Here is a 20376-nt window from a genome sequence, read left to right as displayed (position 1 = left end):
AAAAAGGAGAAGAAGAAGACCCGCGTCTTCTAAATACAATACCAAATATATCTTAAAAACAGACCGATAGACTACAATTTTATCAGAAATAAATTCAGTTTTTAGTTCAGCTCGTTTAAATATTTTAACAAGAACTTAAAAAAAAAACGAATTTTTTGTTTGTAACAAAGGGACATCATCACTGCCCTAAACTGTCTAATTAGAACCCGGATTCGTACTCAATACTTCCGGGTTAGCCGTCTAGCTCTCTACCGCTTACACACTGCATGGGAATGTTACCCAACAACAATTACCTAACGTGCCTGTTGGTAGATCCGCCTCTCCTCATTGAAATATGAAACCGCCAGCTGCTGTTGTGAAATGTGTAACGTTTTGAAAGTTGCTGTAAATCGTTGAATTAAACCATTGAATTTGTGTGTATTGATTCTAACACCGGTGGGCCCACTAACCTTCCTTGTGTTTGCTCATTGGATGAAACACTAACACGTGATTGGTTTCTTGGGTTTTTATTGGATAAAATACTGACATGGTTCTTGTTTTGTTTTCCTGGGGATTTGTTTAAGGGGGGTTTTAATAGTTGAATTTAGGTAATTTTAAACTATTGAAAAGACAATTTAAAAATGTAAATCTTTGAGATTTAATCAAATACGATTTAACTGAAAGAGTATACTATCTACTGTTTGATTGGTTAGGTTTATCGATTTTTTAATTACTGTATAAATGGGTTTAGCTAGCTTAGTGTTTGTTAAATATTCTTTCTCCACACACCCTGCTATGTAATAGCTCAGGGGTCTCCAAACTACGGCCCGCGGGCCGGATGCGGCCCGCGAGGTCCTCTAATCCGGCCCGCGGAGATCTTTTTGTCCACGGAAAAAAACGTTTGTTGGTGATGGCTGAGGAACTTTGCCCAGAAAAATCAAAGACATGTCTAGAAGAAACTGGCCCCCGAACTGAAATTTGATAGTTAATGCGGCCCTCGGACTGAAAAGTTTGGAGACCCCTGTAATAGCTAGCTGGACTGATTTATGTAGCTTAAAAAAAATTTAATTGAACAAAACAAATGGTGAGAACACTGGATAGTCACAGAATGGAAGCTTCTAATTATTAATGAAAGCACCCCACGCGGGGTCCGGTTTAATTAGCCGTAATCTTTAATGATTGAAATCGTCTGGGGACAGACTGGTGTCCTGATGTCCTCCAGTCCTTCAGGACCTCTAGCATGCGCTGTTTTTGGGTTTGGTAGTCAAATCACATCTACATGGTAATCAGTGAGTTGGTCATTCCATTTCTCAAAGTTGGTCATTGTCGAGTCTTTCCATCTGTCGAAGTTGTTCATTGTATCTGTCGAAGATGGTCATTGTCGAGTATTTTTTTCTGTCGAAGTTGGTCATTGTCGAGTATTTTTTTCTGTCGAAGTTGGTCATTGTCGAGTATTTTTTTCTGTCGAAGATGGTCATTGTCGAGTATTTTTTTCTGTCGAAGTTGGTCATTGTCGAGTTTTTACATCTGTCGAAGTTGGTCATTGTCGAGTATTTTTTTCTGTCGAAGTTGGTCATTGTCGAGTCTTTTCGTCTGTCGAAGTTGGTAATTGTCTAGTCTTTTCATCAGTCGAAGTTGGTCATTGTCTAGTCTTTCCATCTGTCGAAGTTGGTCATTGTCGAGTCTTTTCATCTGTCGAAGTTGGTCATTGTCGAGTCTTTTCGTCTGTCGAAGTTGGTCATTGTATCTGTCGAAGTTGGTCATTGTCGAGTCTTTTCATCTGTCGAAGTTGGTCATTGTCGAGTCTTTCCATTTCTCTACGTTGCTGACAACACAATCCCTTCATGTGAATTAGGTTAACTTAACTTCATGATAAGATAGGGAGCTATCACATACTTTATTATAGTATTTACGCTATAGTGTTTTATTTGTTGGTGTTAAGGTATAACACTGAACGTTACCTAATGTTTAACACTCTACTTTACTTAAAGTATAACATTAAACTACTTCAAAGTTAACGCTAAACTTAACGTAAAGTGTAAGCATGAACATGTCAATGCTTAACTAAAGTTTTGAAAAAATATCGTTTTAAATCAAAATTTAATTCATAACATGTAACTAGCTTTATTATTTATTCTTCTGAAATTGGTACCCCCCCCCCCACCCCATTGAAAATACTCCTTAATAACACGCTCTATTCCTCTCCCCTCATTTATTTCTTCCCATTTTCCTTTCTGTTTACACAGCATATATAATACGTGTCGACCATTATTGAACAAATCTTATCCTTAGAACAACTGACGCATTGAAAGGCCCTTGATTTAGTGTATAGATTTTTTAGCCTACTTATTTCGTGCTGGGGCTATTTATAGATATCACGTGCTCAACGTCTATTTCATTGACCAATCGCGTTTGTTATCTTTTTATGTGCCTTTCCCTACTTAAGTAGCGTGTGTGCTTTCATTGATATTTTTCGTTTGGTTTGTGGACAATCTATTGTTGAAAATTTTTGTTTAGACAGTAAACAGTTTATTGTGAATTTTTTTTTTAAATAAGGATATGTCTTACAGTAAAGTTTGTTTTCAATAGCAGGTTGCTTGAAATAACATAATGCTTTCAAGGTTAGTCAAAGATAATTTTAAGTTGATTTGGATTCATTTTATATTCTTTTTACTTTCTCGTATATACGAAGTATAGAGAAAGTATTGTAATCGTGCACAAAAATCACTTGAAATTTTAACAATTTTCACCGTATTACACCTTAGTCCTTCATCACATCCGAAGTAGAGGGGACTTATTTTAATCGGGCAAAAATTATCAATTCAGATTTATCAAAATCAAGAGGTTTTTATGCGTAATCCAGTCTGAAAAACTGGGCTTTGCAATTCTGTCTGTGTGTCTGTCTGTCCGTGTGTAAACACGGTAACTTGAGTACCGTTACAGCTAGGCTGATGAAATTTCATATATAAGTATTTTATCAAAATCGTAGATCCCTATCAACTTTTGAGCAATTTTGGATTACCGGAAGTGGTACTTTTTCTACTTTGAATTTTTCAAAAGCCTATAACTTGAGTACTATTTCAGATAGATAAATGAAATTTCACATGTGAGTAAAAGATCTAATTCTCTACCTTCTGTTAAATTTTGAGTAATTTCCATTGACCGGAAGTAGTAATTTACGCTACTTTCGATTTCTCAAAAAACTAATGTAAATTTTTAAAGTACTAATAATATTGCGCACTATTATGCACTTTTTTATTTGGCGTTCACTTGGTGTGCAATTCTTTTGTCTACGAGATTTTATTCTATTTTTAAAACTTTAAGTATTTAAAATGGATTAAAAATCATGTCTATAGCCCGAGTTCCCATCCCCTGTTGTTTTATATAAGAATATTCGAGAAAGTTTATGGGAGATTACTCCCGGTTTATTTTAAATATTCTAACGCAGTGGTTCTTAATCTGGGTTCGGTCGAACCCCAGGGGTTCAAAGAGTCAGTCTCATGGGTTCGGCGGAAGTCAAGACACACCCGATTTATATGATTCACGATCAGATTTTGTCATTGCGGACTATTAAGAAGGGTACGGTGAATGCGTATTTAAAACTGGCGGGGTACGGTACCTCCAAAAAGGTTGAGAACCACTGTTCTAATGTATTTGGAGTTTTATTACTCCGCGGGTATCAATGCTCGAGAGGTTTCAGCGGTACTGGCGAAATAGAGGATTCAATACGTTTTATCGGCTCTTATAGCGGCACACAGAACAATACTCTCATTGTACGTGTAGAAAAGATATAAAAAATTATAATAATCAAACGTGACTTTACGAAAATAGAATTCAAAAGAAGTTTCGAGAGAAGACCTGGAATAGATCTATATATTTTTTAAAAAATGTTCTGTTTCATTATTTTTGTCAGTCTACTTTTTAACTGTTTTATTCTTGTCTTTCTACTTTTGTTTGATACTTGTTAGTCTACTTTTGTCTTGCACGATTTTATCAGTCTACTTTTGTTTTTACTTTAATAATTTCGGACACACACCTCGAAAATGTTTTTAAAAAATCGGTTCATTGGGATTTGAATTGTTTCCTGCACCCCCCCCCCCCCCCCCCCCACGGTGTATCACTTTTTCGAGTTTACCAATTTGACCAATGATTTAAGTAATGCTCTTCTCCCCCCCCCTACCCCAAAGCTTATATAGGACGCTCACGAACCAGTACCAATATGCAATGGTAGCCGCTAGTATGGGGGCGACACCCCCCCCCCCCCCCCCGCAATGCGGTAACAGCGTCGCTTAAAGTTTAGGTCTATTGCTGAAACATAGAAGTGCGAGCATCAACAACATGGGCCCATTTAATAGACAAAATACCACAAAAAAAAATTCCTATTCAATCAAATATTTAAATACTTTTACTGTTTGCCTTATCCACTTCAATACGGCACTTGCCTTTATTTTTCGCATATTAGCTACAACCCCCCCCCCCTTAACCCCTCCCCCCCCTGTTGATCTACCCCCCTCCACCTCCCATTCGTATGACTTACTTGACTTAATCCTGTGAACCCCCCAAGGACTGCAGCTACGCCTCTCCCCACCAGACTCTACTATGGGCATCCCTCTTTAGTTGTAGCCACGTAAACCCGGCAGCCCTTGCTTCTCTTTCCATTTATTTTTTGAGTAGTTTTATAGCTTTTTATTTCTCCGTTTAATAAATAATGACATACAAGAGAGATCTAACTATTTTTTAACACACTTTCCTAAACAATTTTTTTTTTCATACAACACATTGAAAACCGCAACATGGTACAAGCCTAAAGAGATTCAACAAAAAATTCTTGACTTGTTTCCATCATGCATTATGTTCAACATGCATTATGAAACAAAAGTCAAAGTTTATCACATTCAGCATGTACTGTTTTTATTTTTACACTTGTAGTGTTTTAACAATCATGAGATTTTATAACCAACAGCACAGATCTACTTTTGATTTATTTGGCTTCTTTTTTTTTATCTCACAAAAAAAAAACAAAAAAAAAAAAAACTGAATTTCTTTTATTGATCACAAGATCTAAAATCAAATATTTTTAGACCCTACCAAAATGACCCACAATAAAAAAAAACAGCCACCCAGGATTGTCTAACCCTGCCCAGCGTTCCCCCATCTGTTCCGCACACCCTGCGTCTTATAACATGTATTGAACGGGAATTCGTGACAGCTTAACTACTGCTAATATATCGATCTATCATTAAATAAACAAATAAATTATTTTAACATGAAATCGATCGTTGGAAAAAAAAAATATACTTTTTAGTGTGTACCGCAAGGTATGTCGGTATTAAACTGGCGTGGCAGATATTCAATTATAATGGGTTTTTTTTAGGGCCTAAAATTTTTTTATTAAAATTTGTTTACCAACAAAACGAAGTTTAAAAAATAAGTTTTTTTATTTAATTAAAAAAACCGTATGTTTTTAAGTCAATCAAAACTGTAATTATTTTTTGGAATCCTATATTGATTTTAAAAATCTCATGGTTTGCTATAGAACGTATCTTTGCTTTGGCAATGATAACAATCATGAGCTTTAGCTGGCTTTGTATTGATATGGCCTGCATGGTTTTGTGTCACGTCTAGAAGGGGGAAAAACCTAAGACACGGTGATAATGTTAAGGTGATAATCACATTGTATTAAATCAGTACCAAGAAAAAAGTAATTGATTTTAAAAAAAATATCATATCATTAAAAAAAATTTTTTAAAAATAAATACATTTTAAAATATTAAATTAAAAAATACATTTCTGTTATGCGTTAGGTCTTCTTCGACATATGGAAATATTCTTGCCCCCTTCCATTTACATTTCGCCCGATAAGTGTATTGTTCTTTAAATTTGAGCCCTAGCCACGTAGGTTTTCCGTACAGAACATCACGTTTTTCTTCTTCCCGTGACAACTTTTGCTTCTCTACTCCCCCTATCGTCACACACCGTCACCAAAAGCCACCACCCCCACACCTAAAATGGGGTCACAATTTATTCAATTTATTTATTTATTCAATAACGGTAACGAGGTACGGAGGCTGTATTACCTCCCCTAATAAAACACCCACAGCTCTCATAAAACTATTTCAATCTGCTTCTTTTTTTTTTAATACACCATTCTCCCATACATATTTTTTCAAACTAGTACCAATTTCTTTTTAGGTGTATTTTTAATTAAGTTTTTAGCTCTTTCCTGCATTCCTAATTTGTTTTTCCAATTATAAAAAAAAAAATCTTTAATTTATTCCAACGAAGTTATGTGGTAAAAAAAAACGTTTATATATCTCCTTATGTAAAGATCAGTTTTCCCAACGAAGTTCTGTGGCCGAAACGTGTATAGCTATCCCCCAATGTAAAAATCTGTGTTTTTCGAACCAAGATACTTGGTTCAAACATTTATATTATAAGTATCTTAAAGTCTTCTCTCCAAGTGTAGATATATGCTCTATTTTATTGTTTAACCCTTTCTAGAGCACGGCCATACTTAGCTCAGAATTTTCCCAAAAAAAAAAAAAAAAAGAATATCCACCTCAGTCCTGGCGAAAAGATCCCATCTTTAATTCAGCCTTCAAGCCAACAAAACAAACGTTTCTCTCACCCTTTGCCCCCTCCCTCCCTCCCTTTCCCATTACTCCCATAGCTGATCGCTGCTATTAAAATTTAAACCTTTCCCTCTCCTAAAGTATCTGTACTTTAGTTACATCAGCCGGTTTCCGAATCACTGAATGAAAGTACCGGTTCAACCGGCAGCCGGCTTTAAGCGATTGCTTGCTTGTGCATTACCCTGTATTAATAGTTAAAGCCGACCATTGAATGACAAAGTGATCTAGACCTTCATGATAAAGTACAGTTCGTTGGATCACTTTACCACATTGATTTAAAAGGGAGAATACTCTTGTCACTTGTTACTCCCGAGCAGACGATTTAATTTAATTTTTTTTTTAAACTGCTGGAGGATAGATTTAGAAATTAGATGGCGCCAAAATTGAGATTCTAAACCGTTTTCGTTTAAATATTTTAAGCTCGATTTTAAATTTTTAATTCGGACCGATCAAATTGGAATCGACGCAGTATGCCTAAAACCCCGACCCCCACCCCAACCCATCCTATGGAAATGATATACATTCGTACCTCGAGATACGAGTTTAATTCGTTCCGTAACATTGCTCGTATATAAAGTTGTTCGTATCTCAAAGCAGTTGTTTTCTATTGAATTATTTGAAGTGCCATTAATCCCTTCCAGCCTGCCCCCAAATTGAAACCCCACGTGATTTTTGTTTCGTATTTTTAATAAGAAAAATGCGTTTATAAATAACATTTTAAAAAAAAACATAATGAAGGAAAATGTGAAGAAATAAACTGGTTTTTTTTTTTAAGTGTAGGCCTTCTATTTTTTTGGAAACTGGCTAACCTGAGCATACTGCAGATATTGGCGAAAGTGTATGTTGAAGGAGTTTTCCTTAGTTCACTTACTCTCTACACTGTTAGCGATTAACTCTTTCGGTCACTTTAATTAACTTAATCGTTACACTTTTAATGTTACACGTAATCCCTAAACTTAATTTCACTTAACTAAAACTTCACTAAACATATTTGAACTTAAATGCTACTTGATAATTTGTTATTATTTTTACTTACTTTTCTTGACTGCTTTTCTCTTCACAAGTCTTTGCCGCACGTTTTAGTCATTTTCCTGTAAAGGCCTTTTAAAACAAAATCTGTTTAGGTGGTTTGTTTCTTCCTCCCTTTTATAATGTTGAGGAAATTGAATAAAATGATTTAATAGCTGCAATTTCAATTTTAAGTCCCTGTAAATAATTTTTAATTTTCGTGAAATTAAAGTATTTGTTCTGTACTTTTGTAATTAAAGAGGTGTTTCTACAAATGAATATATTAATAAATTAATTATTGTCGTTAAATAAATTTGTTTATAACATTTTTGGGGGGAAAAGAGCATTTATTTCTACCTAAATACATATTTTACAGTCCAACCCATAGTGCAGATGCTTTCATCTAGCGGAACAGACAAAAAAAATTGATAAATATACAAACTTGTAAACAACTTGAATTTTAGTAGTATATAGATATTTTTATATTATGTTTCAAATGTTGTTATCGTAAAACCTGTCAGTATCCCCCACTGTGTGGAAATCGATTCGACATCTGTTTCACTTTAAACCTGTCTAGGTTTGTTTCCCCTCGTGGTGACACGAACATACTAAATTACTTTCCATTACTTCAGAAAATATATATGGGTCAATCTGATTAGTGATTTTTTTTTACTCCTTACTTTTGTATGTTGACACGAAAATACAAAATTACTTTCCATTACTTCAGAAAATATATCTGGGTCAATCTGATTACTGATTTTTTTATTCCCTACTTTTGTATGTTGACACGAAAATACAAAATTACTCCATTACTTCAGAAAATATATATGGGTCAATCTGATTAGTGATTTTTTTTTACTCCTTACTTTTGTATGTTGACACGAAAATACAAAATTACTTTCCATTACTTCAGAAAATATATCTGGGTCAATCTGATTACTGATTTTTTTACTCCTTACTTTTGTATGTTGACACGAAAATACAAAATTACTTTCCATTACTTCAGAAAATATATATGGGTCAATCTGATTAGTGATTTTTTTTTACTCCTTACTTTTGTATGTTGACACGAAAATACAAAATTACTTTCCATTACTTCAGAAAATATATCTGGGTCAATCTGATTACTGATTTTTTTATTCCCTACTTTTGTATGTTGACACGAAAATACAAAATTACTCCATTACTTCAGAAAATATATATGGGTCAATCTGATTAGTGATTTTTTTTTACTCCTTACTTTTGTATGTTGACACGAAAATACAAAATTACTTTCCATTACTTCAGAAAATATATCTGGGTCAATCTGATTACTGATTTTTTTACTCCTTACTTTTGTATGTTGACACGAAAATACAAAATTACTTTCCATTACTTCAGAAAATATATATGGGTCAATCTGATTAGTGATTTTTTTTTACTCCTTACTTTTGTATGTTGACACGAAAATACAAAATTACTTTCCATTACTTCAGAAAATATATCTGGGTCAATCTGATTACTGATTTTTTTATTCCCTACTTTTGTATGTTGACACGAAAATACAAAATTACTCCATTACTTCAGAAAATATATATGGGTCAATCTGATTAGTGATTTTTTTTTACTCCTTACTTTTGTATGTTGACACGAAAATACAAAATTACTTTCCATTACTTCAGAAAATATATCTGGGTCAATCTGATTACTGATTTTTTTATTCCCTACTTTTGTATGTTGACACGAAAATACAAAATTACTTTCCATTACTTCAGAAAATATATATGGGTCAATCTGATTAGTGATTTTTTTTTACTCCTTACTTTTGTATGTTGACACGAAAATACAAAATTACTTTCCATTACTTCAGAAAATATATCTGGGTCAATCTGATTACTGATTTTTTTATTCCCTACTTTTGTATGTTGACACGAAAATACAAAATTACTCCATTACTTCAGAAAATATATATGGGTCAATCTGATTAGTGATTTTTTTTTTATTCCCTACTTTTGTATGTTGACACGAAAATACAAAATTACTCCATTACTTCAGAAAATATATATGGGTCAATCTGATTAGTGATTTTTTTTTTACTCCTTACTTTTGTATGTTGACACGAAAATACAAAATTACTTTCCATTACTTCAGAAAATATATCTGGGTCAATCTGATTACTGATTTTTTTATTCCCTACTTTTGTATGTTGACACGAAAATACAAAATTACTCCATTACTTCAGAAAATATATATGGGTCAATCTGATTAGTGATTTTTTTTTTTACTCCTTACTTTTGTATGTTGACACGAAAATACAAAATTACTTTCCATTACTTCAGAAAATATATCTGGGTCAATCTGATTACTGATTTTTTTTATTCCCTACTTTTGTATGTTGACACGAAAATACAAAATTACTCCATTACTTCAGAAAATATATTTTTCCCCGTACTTTTGTAAATCAGTCTAGTATTTGAAGACAGGCACACAATTACTCTTTAACAAGCAAAAAAACTTGCCTAGTATCGCATATACCCCCAATCTATTCTCAGTTTATGTGTGTTTTGATGTATACACATTTCTTGCCCTAATTATCACCAAATTTGAAAAAAAAAATGTTATTTTTATTTCAATTCATTTCAATGACAGCAATTATATCATCATAAGACAATAATAGCAACCATAACAATAATACAAAGCCTAGTCGAATAATAAAAGCTTGCAGTGGGTTTTTCAGACACTTTTTTCCGTGTGGTGGGGGCAGAGGCGTAGCGACCCTTCCCGGCGCCCGGGGACAAACTTTTCGATTTGCACCCCCCCCCCTCGAGATTTCGATTTGCACACCCCCCTCAAACTTTCGATTTGCACCCTCCCTAGAGATTTCGATTTGCACCCCCCCCCCTCAAACTTTCGATTTGCACCCCCCCCCCTCGAGATTTTGATTTGCACCCCCCCCCCCCTCAAACTTTCAGTTTGCACCCCCTCAACCTTTCAATTTATTTTTCCAACCCATTTTGGCGCCCCCTAAGCTCGGCACCCGGGGACATATGCCCCCCCCCCGCCCCCCCCTCCCCTCGCTACGCTACTGGGTGGGGGTACTTTAAACTTCCGCGGGGCGCACTCAGAATTTCCAGAAGGGTGGACGGGGGGGCACTGATTTAAGTATATATTTATACATAAATTATATATTTTGTCTATTTCGTCGAGGGGCTGGGGTGGTGGTGGGGGTGCTCTGTGGGGTGGTACAACCCCCCCCCCCCCCCCCGGAAAGATTCCTATAAGAAACTCTGAAAGCGTATGTGTAAAATAGGTCTATATGGGGTGTGTGTATTTGTATGATGATAACAAAAGGATTTCCACAGTTATTCTGGTTTACAAAAATGACTGCGCGGCTGGTTTAAAAACAATGCGCGGCCTCGCACCTTAGATGAATTATTGCTTACCTATTACAGATACGTAATATTATTTCACTCTTAATTCACCTATGTAATAATAATAATGTAAAAAAAAATCAATCGGCTTTTATCACACGTTATTAACATACGCCGAACTTTTAAATCGATTGCGCTGTAGAATATCGATCCCAAAGCAGAATTTCGAGCCGATTGCGTTGGCTAATGTATCAAGTACATAGGCCAGATGTTGACATCTATATGTGGGTCGTATATTTGCTTGTTGGGGAATTATTTTTTTTCCTGGATTAATTTGAAACGACTTAAAAGCTATCGCTTTCTGTTGGCAGAGGTTAAATTGTGGCGTGGTTGGTGTGTGTAGTGTTGGTTTTATACTGCTGGGTTGGCGGTTTGTTGTGAAGCTGTGTTGAAACTGTTTAGAGGAAAGGGTCGGATGTATTGTTTGTGTTCCGATTAGATGTTCTCAGGTAGGCAATTTTGTTGTTTGTTTTTTGAAGTTGAGTTGTATTCGTTATACACGTTAAAGTTAATTAAGGCAATATTTTGTCTAACACGGGGCTTAGACAGTAACATTTTGAAAAACTTAAAACGAGGGTAAAAAAAACTGACACTAAATTGTAAAATCAATAATAAGTTATGTTGATTGTGATTGGTTGTTTTTTTTAAAATCTGTATGCTCTCGCCCATGTCCCCCACATGCCCCTGTCCCCCTACATGCCCCTGGTTCCCACAATCCCCTGGCCCCCACATATGCCCTTGCTTCATGCGCCCATATGCCCCTGGCTCCCATATACCCCTGTCCCCCACATACCCCTGTCCCCCACATACCCCTGTCCCCCACATACCCCTGTCCCCCACATACCCCTGTCCCCCACATACCCCTGTCCCCCACATACCCCTGTCCCCCACATACCCCTGTCCCCCACATGCCCCTGTCCCCCACATACCCCTTTCCCCCACATACCCCTGTCCCCCACATACCCCTGTCCCCCACATACCCCTGTCCCCCACATACCCCTGTCCCCCACATACCCCTGTCCCCCACATACCCCAGTCCCCCACATACCCCTGTCCCCCACATACCCCTGTCCCCCACATACCCCTGTCCCCCACATACCCCTGTCCCCCACATACCCCTGTCCCCCACATACCCCTGTCCCCCACATATCCCTGTCCCCCACATACCCCTGTCCCCCACATACCCCTGTCCCCCACATACCCCTGGCCCACACATACCCCTGGCCCACAAATACCCCTGGCCCTCACAAGCCCCCTGGACCCCTGACCACCTATATGTACCCTGCCGCTAATATTCCCCCATAACCCCCGTCTTCCCCCCCCCCCTTGCCTGTCCCCTAGAGATTATTTATCTAATGAGAGAACGTCACGTGTTCACTGACCCAAACATCACTTATTAAACCGCTGTATGGCCATGCGTGCTAACACACAACTCCCCTCTCCCATATATCGTTGAGGGCGGGGGAGGGGGGGGGGAGAGGCAACATGTTACAGTGTGGGATGCGTAACGTTCTATAAAACTGTCATTTAGCAGGCCGCCGGATGGGTTTATACAAGGATTGTTTACATATTGAATTGATTTTAGTTCGAGTTACCGCCCTTCATCATCGGCATCCGGGCTTTCATTCTCTCCCCTTATTACACGTTCCAATGCACTCGCTTTGGCTGACCGCTGATAAATCATTGTTATAGCATAGTATATTGGTGCGTCTAGCTGTGTGGCTATCGTGTTAGTACTAGCTGTCCATTTGTAACTAAACCATTTTATTTCATGTCTTCTATATGTAACTAAACCATTTTAGTACGTTTTCCATATGTACTATAATTATATATGTAACTAAACCACTTTAGTATAAGACTTTCATATGTAACAATGTCACTTTAGTACTAGTCGTCCATATGTAATTAAACCACTTTAGTACTAGACTTCACCATCTATCTCCATCGTTGTAATGCGCCTTCTTTAGGATGCGCTCCAATATCGTTTTACTGCGCATCCTTCCATATCCCATTTGTGCGCGTTCTCATTGATTCCATGTCGTTGTTGTTTGTTTGTTTGTTTTTGTCACGGAAAATGGTTGTTTGATATTCCCAAGGTTGATGTCATGTGATTTATGACATCATCGTTCTATCTTTACGTCACCCAAATGTGACGAAAACCAACTCACCCAGACAGTCTTGTCGTATAATGTCGTGATTTTAGAGACGACGTCGTTGGTTGTGATGACGCCACCCGACTAGATTCTAGTAGTGTTTTTTTTTTCCTTTTCGTCAAAACAGTAACCACACCGCTAATATAATCCATTGGTCAGCATAAAGTATCTGATCCGCGCATTATTCAAATACTTCAAGATTTAGATAACAACCCTACTTCACTAGCGTGAAGGCGGCTTATCCTGTAACACCATTACAGGTTTTTAAAAAAGTGTTAATCAAATCTACAACACAACAATACTATAAGGGGTGGATTACAGACACGTGGAGTGGGTGATTGTTACCTTTGTTTCAATCGATTTATCTATCCATCTCCGCTATGTTTGGTGATTGGTTAATAAATACTGTGGGTATTTGTTAGATCTCAGCCTTTGTTTTTAAAATGTGATACGGATACCCCCCCCCCCCCCCCCATACGGTATAGTTCTAATAATGGTATTGTTACCCCATTGCTGTATAGTACTAATAACAGTTATTCCCTTACCGTATAGTTCTAATAATGGTATTGTTACCTCATTACCGTATAGTTCTAATAAAGGTTAACCCCCCCCCCCCCCAAACCACATAGCTCTAATAGTAATGGTACTCCCTACGGTATAGTTATAAAAATAGTTACGTTACCCTCTTACCTTATTGTTATAACATTGGTTTTATCCCCTTACCGTATAGTTCTAATGAAGGTTACCCTTATCGTATAGCTCTAATAATGGTAATGTTTGTCTTATGGAGCTGAATTGTTAGCGTGTCGGCGCTTACTGTATTGTATGTAAGAAAACGAAGGGTGTATTCAACCGTCATTTTGGTGAGCTGTTTAAATATTTGGTTTTAAAGTTTCGGCGTTCATACACAGATGTCACACAGCTGTAGCACACGGCTATGTGACACGGCTGTAGCACACGGCAATATGACACGACACACGGCCATGTAACACGGCATACTGCGATGTGACACGGTTGTAGCACACGGCTATATGACTCAATCCCTCACAATCCCGTCAATTTGAATCAATTTTTCACCCACTTACGTTGAACCAGTCTCATTGAAACTGAGCAACACACGCGTTTTGAAGTTAATCCGTACATCTCCATAGATTTAGATATTTTTTTAAAGTTGGAGTGAGCTTCCTTAGCGTTCCTCGTATAATCCTATATAACAGTAGGGGTTGTATATTCCTATATAACACTAATAACAGTAAGGTTTGGGACGACTCTTCCAGTGAAGGAGGACTATAGAAATGGTAAATAAGTTTATTACACAAATTTTGTGTGTACAAACATGCACGCTACAAGTAATATTAGAATGTGCTGTTTTATGAGAATACGATAAAAAATCAACTTCTAAAGATTTATTTTTAAAGGGGGATATAGAGTAAAGTACCATTTCCGGTTTCCAAATATCGCTCATACGTTTATAGGAAACTAGGGATAGGATCTTATACTTATATGTGAAGTTACGTCCACCTAAATGAAACAGTACCAAAGTCGGATTTTGAGAATTAGGAAATAGAGTAAAAGACCAATCCCGTTTATCGGAAATCGCTGAAAATTTGAGAAACCTACGTATAGAAACTTATATATAAAACGTTTTCTACCTAATTGAAACGGTACTTAAGTTATTGAGTTCACACACACACACACACACAGACCTGATTGCAAAACTGGTTTCTTTCCGCCTTAGAAGGTGTATAACATCGAGATTTTGTCAAATCCTCGATTTCGATTTTTTTTTTTACTTCCCCCAAATATTCTGTATGCAAAAAAAAGTAATTGGGTGAAATTTTCCGCCCGTAATGACGTCAACGGAATCAGAGTTATAAAAAAGTGTAAATTTGAGAATACGAATACACTCTATAAAGCCCCCCACCCCCTAAATTACTTTTATCCCCCCTCCTCTCCCCCCCCCCCTCCCAATATTTGAGCGCCACCTTTGTTAAAAGCCGCTCCCGCTGTTGTTCACAACTTCAAGAAAAATTAAAACTAAAATTAATTTAACCAGAATATTCAATTAGCAATGGGTGATTTAATTTTTTTTTCGATACAGCTAGCAGTTGGTAGCACATGTCGGTTTGTTTGTGTAGTTCTTGAACACATATTATTCTGCTCTTATGTGCTTAGGCAGTGTATGTATACATATCCTTTAATCCTTATGTGTGTAACGTTGGCGTGTGCGTTAGTTTTTTGTTTTTTTTGTTATGTTAAATTTTCGACACATTCAACTCTTCCTCTTTTTTACTTTTCTCTGTTTATACATTACATAAACATATGCGACTATTCCTGTATGTGTATATTTTGGCGAGTGTGTTGTTTATACATTACATATAAACATATCCGATGTTTCCTGTATGTGTATATTTTTTACGTGTATACTGTTTCTACATTATTACAAATGCGATAGTTCCGTATGTGTATATTTTGACGTGTGTGCTCGCGTTTCTCTACTACACACCTAGTGAGTCGTCTGCTCCTGCATAGTGACGTGTCAGAATGACTTAATCTCGACACCAGACCCATTTGAAAACCCCGCAATTGGAAAAATTCCTCAGCCTTTGCTAGGGGGCTGTAGAGGGATTACTGAGTATTAGGGTGGCTTATCTTTAAGCGCTCTGTTTTATTAAATACATATGTGTATGTTGGGACATGTGTTGAGACGTATGGGTATGTTAGGACGGTGCTTCTCGGGTTGTGTATGAGCAGTCAGTGTATGTGAAGACAGGACTTCTTGTATGGAATATGTTCTAACTTGGTGCAAGTTCTTACTTGGCGTATGTTCCAACATGGTTTATGTTCTCACTTAGTGTTTGTGGGGACAATCTTTCTTGATGGTCTTCTTTTTCGTTTTTAATGGTAATGTTGGACGGTATTTACCCCAACACTGTTAAGTATTACGTGTCTGCTTGCTATGCGCCATATGCGTTGAATCTGATTTCAGCCTGCTTTTCTTTTCTGGATTTGCTACCATAGCCGTTGCCTGTCCTCGTTGCTTGATTTTGTTTGTTTTTTTTCTCTTAGATAGGTTGCTGTCCCCAGCTATCGAGCCTCGTCTACTCTTGGGTTCGAACTTGGGACTTGTCGGTTTAGCAACCGCAAGCTTTACAAGCCTTAACGCGCCGACCCCCTTTTACATGATGTGTGTTCAAACTTGGTGCATATTCAAACTTGGTGCATATTCAAACTTGGTGCATATTCAAACTTGGTACATGTTCTAACTCGGTTTATTTTGTAATTTGGTGTATGTATAAATTATTTATACCTCCAGGTTAGGACTGTAGATTGTAATTTTTAAATATTTTAAGCTCATTTAAAGTGCTGCGGGGACAGTGAAGTCGAATGGTAGAGCTTACAACTGCTAACCCGAAAGTCCCGAGTTCGAATCCCAGGCTGGAGTCTGTAGAACTTTCCTTAATCCACCACCAGCTCTGACTCCCATTAGGGAAACTAAGGCGGCTGGGCATTATGCTGACCACACTGTCCTTTAAACAGATGAACTCTACTTCATCTGTCTTAGGCACGAACGGGTAAAAATTAAATCCCTATGGCCGTTTCACCTTGTCACGATTTACTGTTGTACTTTCTGTGAAGTGCATTTTGAATCAATACAAACATATTATCATAACGTCAGCTCGAAGTCCGATCTATAAACACTGACTGAGAAATACATCGTCTATAATAAAGTACTGTGTGATTGACAGATACATGGAGGCCTAATATTTTCTTTGAGGCCACAGTACATTGTGCTGTAAGGGAAAGGGTTTGATCCTTAGGTTTAGTTTTTGGAGGGACGATGGAGTACTCGGGTCTGTGTATTAAAGCTCATTGTTGCTATACCAAAAAGTCCCGAGTTCGAACCCGAAGAAGAGAGACATTATGTTAGACTGAATTTTGTGATGTTGGTTTTTTTTTAATGATTATATAAAGTCGATTTCAATGCAATTATTTGAAAATAGGAAGCTATTTGTCCACCTATTCCTGTCTTCCGATACTATTTACCGATTCCAGTATACCGATACTTTTTCCTCTGATTATCTTATATAGATACTTATCCACCTATTCCTGTCTACCGATTCCTATCTACCGATTCTTGTCTACCGATACTTGTCCACCGATACTTGTCCAACGTTACTTGTTAACCTATACTTGTCCAACGATACTTGTTATCCTATACTTGTTCAACGATACTTGTCCACCGATACTTGTCCAACGATACTTGTCCAACGTTACTTGTTAACCTATACTTGTCCAACGTTACTTGTTAACCTATACTTGTCCAACGATACTTGTTATCCTATACTTGTTCAACGATACTTGTCCACCGATACTTGTCCAACGATACTTGTCCACCGATACTTGTCCAACGATACTTGTCCAACGATACTTGTCCAACGATACTTGTCCAACGATACTTGTCCAACGATACTTGTCCAACGATACTTGTCCAACGATACTTGTCCAACGATACTTGTCCACCGACTCCTATCCACATAATCCACCAATTACCCACTAACTGGGGATATCTGATTTTATCCATGTCATGTTTGTGTTTGTTCAACCATTATGTTTATTTGACCATTCTGTTTATTTGAGCATAACGTTTATTTAACCATTACGTTTATTTGACCATTGTGTTTATTTAGAGTGTAGTTAAATAGCCATCTCACGTTGTTGTATTTTATCTACAGGCTGAGCCCCACCCCGACACAATGTGTGGCCCGTGTTGATGTTTTAATTCAAGTCTCCCCAATGATCCACTAGGCTTGACCACTGGTCACTCTGCTGACCGTGCTTCACGAATCTATCAGGGGCGTCCACTTCAAGGTCAGTGCCAGACATTGGTTTGGTTCTTACTGCTTCTGTCTCTGTCCACTCTCTCTGACCCCTCTCTCCCAGATCCATGTTCTTTCTCCCCGATCACTTCTCTCTCTTTCACTCATTTTCCATGACCCCCTTTCACTGTCTGACCCTCTCTGCTTGAACCCCTTTCCCTCTTTCTATTTCACACCCTCTCTTTCATATCTTATCTTTCTCTCTGCCCTCTCTTATCTCTTTTCTCTCTTTCTCACTCCCTCTCTCATTGATCCTTTTCTCTGACCCCCTCTCTCCCTGATTCTTCTTCTCTCCTTAAGCCCTCTGCCCAACCCCACTTCTATTTGTCCTTGACCCCCTCCTAATTTACCCCCCCCCCCCCCCACCCCGACTCTGTCGCTGATTATTTAACCTTGTAACCTCCATAATTTCCTTCCTATCACTGTGTACGTCCTATCGCTATTAAAAGCCAAACGATTATCCTTCATCTCACTTCCTCCCCAGCCCTCTTCCAATTTATCATATCTTTATTCCTTTAGAATCCCCCCTATCAACCCACCACCCAAATATAACCCCCATCCAAATATCAACCACCATTCAAATACCCCCCCCCAATCCAAATATCAACCTACCATCCAAATGTCAACCCCATCCAAATATCAACCTACCACCCAAATGTCAACCCCATCCAAATATCAACCTACCATCCAAATGTCAACCCCATCCAAATATCAACCTACCATCCAAATGTCAACCCCATCCAAATATCAACCTACCATCCAAATGTCAACCCCATCCAAATATCAACCTACCATCCAAATATCTTTCCCCAACCTTTCTTACTTTACCTATTTCTCTCTGTAATAACTTATTTCCATCTCTCTCTCTCTCTCTTTCTCTCTCTTTCTCTTTCTCTCTCTCTCTCTCTCTCTCTCCCCTTATCTATACCAAATCTCTCTCGTATCTATCCTCAACTTTTTCTTACATTTCGATCTCATTAAATAAATCCTCGCTTTCAGCCTTGCTCATTTGATCTCTGTCCCCCCCCTCCCCCCTCCTCCACCCCCCTGCCTCTAACGTTTGTTTCATTAAAAAAAAATGTCATTTGGCATCGTGCCAATGTAAGCAGACGAAATATTTCTGTCACCGCCACAACGGCTTTATAAAGACGGGAGGAGGTATGATTGGGGGGGGGGGGGCATATGGGGACAACATTGTGGCTGAAAGTGGGGGGGGTGGGCATATGGGGACAACATTGTGGCTGAAAGTGGGGGGGGGGGGTGGGCATATGGGGACAACATTGTGGCTGAAAGTGGGGGGGGGTGGGCATATGGGGACAACATTGTGGCTGAAAGTGGGGGGGGGGGCATATGGGGACAACATTGTGGCTGAAAGTGGGGGGGGGGGGGTGGGCATATGGGGACAACATTGTGGCTGAAAGTGGGAGGTGGGCATATGGGGACAACATTGTGGCTGAAAGAGGGGGGGGGGCATATGGGGACAACATTGTGGCTGAAAGTGGGGGGGGTGGGCATATGGGGACAACATTGTGGCTGAAAGTGGGGGGGGGGGGGGTGGGCATATGGGGACAACATTGTGGCTGAAAGTGGGGGGGGTGGGCATATGGGGACAACATTGTGGCTGAAAGGGGGGGGGTGGGGTGGGCATATGGGGACAACATTGTGGCTGAAAGTGGGGGGGGGGGGGTGGGCATATGGGGACAACATTGTGGCTGAAAGTGGGGGGGGGACGGGCATATGGGGACAACATTGTGGCTGAAAGTGGGGGGGGGGCATATGGGGACAACATTGTGGCTGAAAGTGGGGGGGGGGTGGGCATATGGGGACAACATTGTGGCTGAAAGTGGGAGGTGGGCATATGGGGACAACATTGTGGCTGAAAGTGGGGGAGGGAGGGTGGGCATATGGGGACAACATTGTGGCTGAAAGTGGGGGGGGGGTGGGCATATGGGGACAACATTGTGGCTGAAAGTGGGGGAGGGAGGGTGGGCATATGGGGACAACATTGTGGCTGAAAGTGGGGGAGGGAGGGTGGGCATATGGGGACAACATTGTGGCTGAAAGTGGGAGGTGGGCATATGGGGACAACATTGTGGCTGAAAGTGGGGGAGGGAGGGTGGGCATATGGGGACAACATTGTGGCTGAAAGTGGGAGGTGGGCATATGGGGACAACATTGTGGCTGAAAGTGGGGGAGGGAGGGTGGGCATATTGGGACAACATTGTGGCTGAAAATGGGGGGTGGGCATATGGGGACAACATTGTGGCTGAAAGTGGGAGGTGGGCATATGGGGACAACATTGTGGCTGAAAGTG

The 20376-nt window shown here is 38.8% G+C and overlaps 1 protein-coding gene across 5 annotated transcripts in view; it reads left to right on the top strand.

Annotated features, from left to right (window-relative positions):
* Positions 1-20376, top strand: part of LOC131932099 (solute carrier family 45 member 3) — a 69461-nt gene that overhangs the window by 33196 nt on the left and 15889 nt on the right. For 3 of the 5 annotated variants that reach the window (XM_059288986.1, XM_059288985.1, XM_059288987.1), the window contains one exon: positions 17919-18054. The gene's annotated coding sequence lies outside the window, so the exon portion shown is untranslated. Of the gene's footprint in view, positions 1-2459; positions 2601-11408; positions 11479-17918; positions 18055-20376 lie in introns of those variants that run through there. The other 2 variants (XM_059288984.1, XM_059288988.1) reach the window with 2 other exon arrangements.

Source organism: Physella acuta, unplaced genomic scaffold (genome assembly GCF_028476545.2).
Source record: "Physella acuta isolate Inbredline_101_S28 unplaced genomic scaffold, ASM2847654v3 ptg002087l, whole genome shotgun sequence".
NCBI lineage: Eukaryota > Metazoa > Mollusca > Gastropoda > Physidae > Physella > Physella acuta.
The sequence above is the reverse complement of the archived record's forward strand: the minus strand, read 5'-3'. Positions and strand labels throughout refer to the sequence as shown.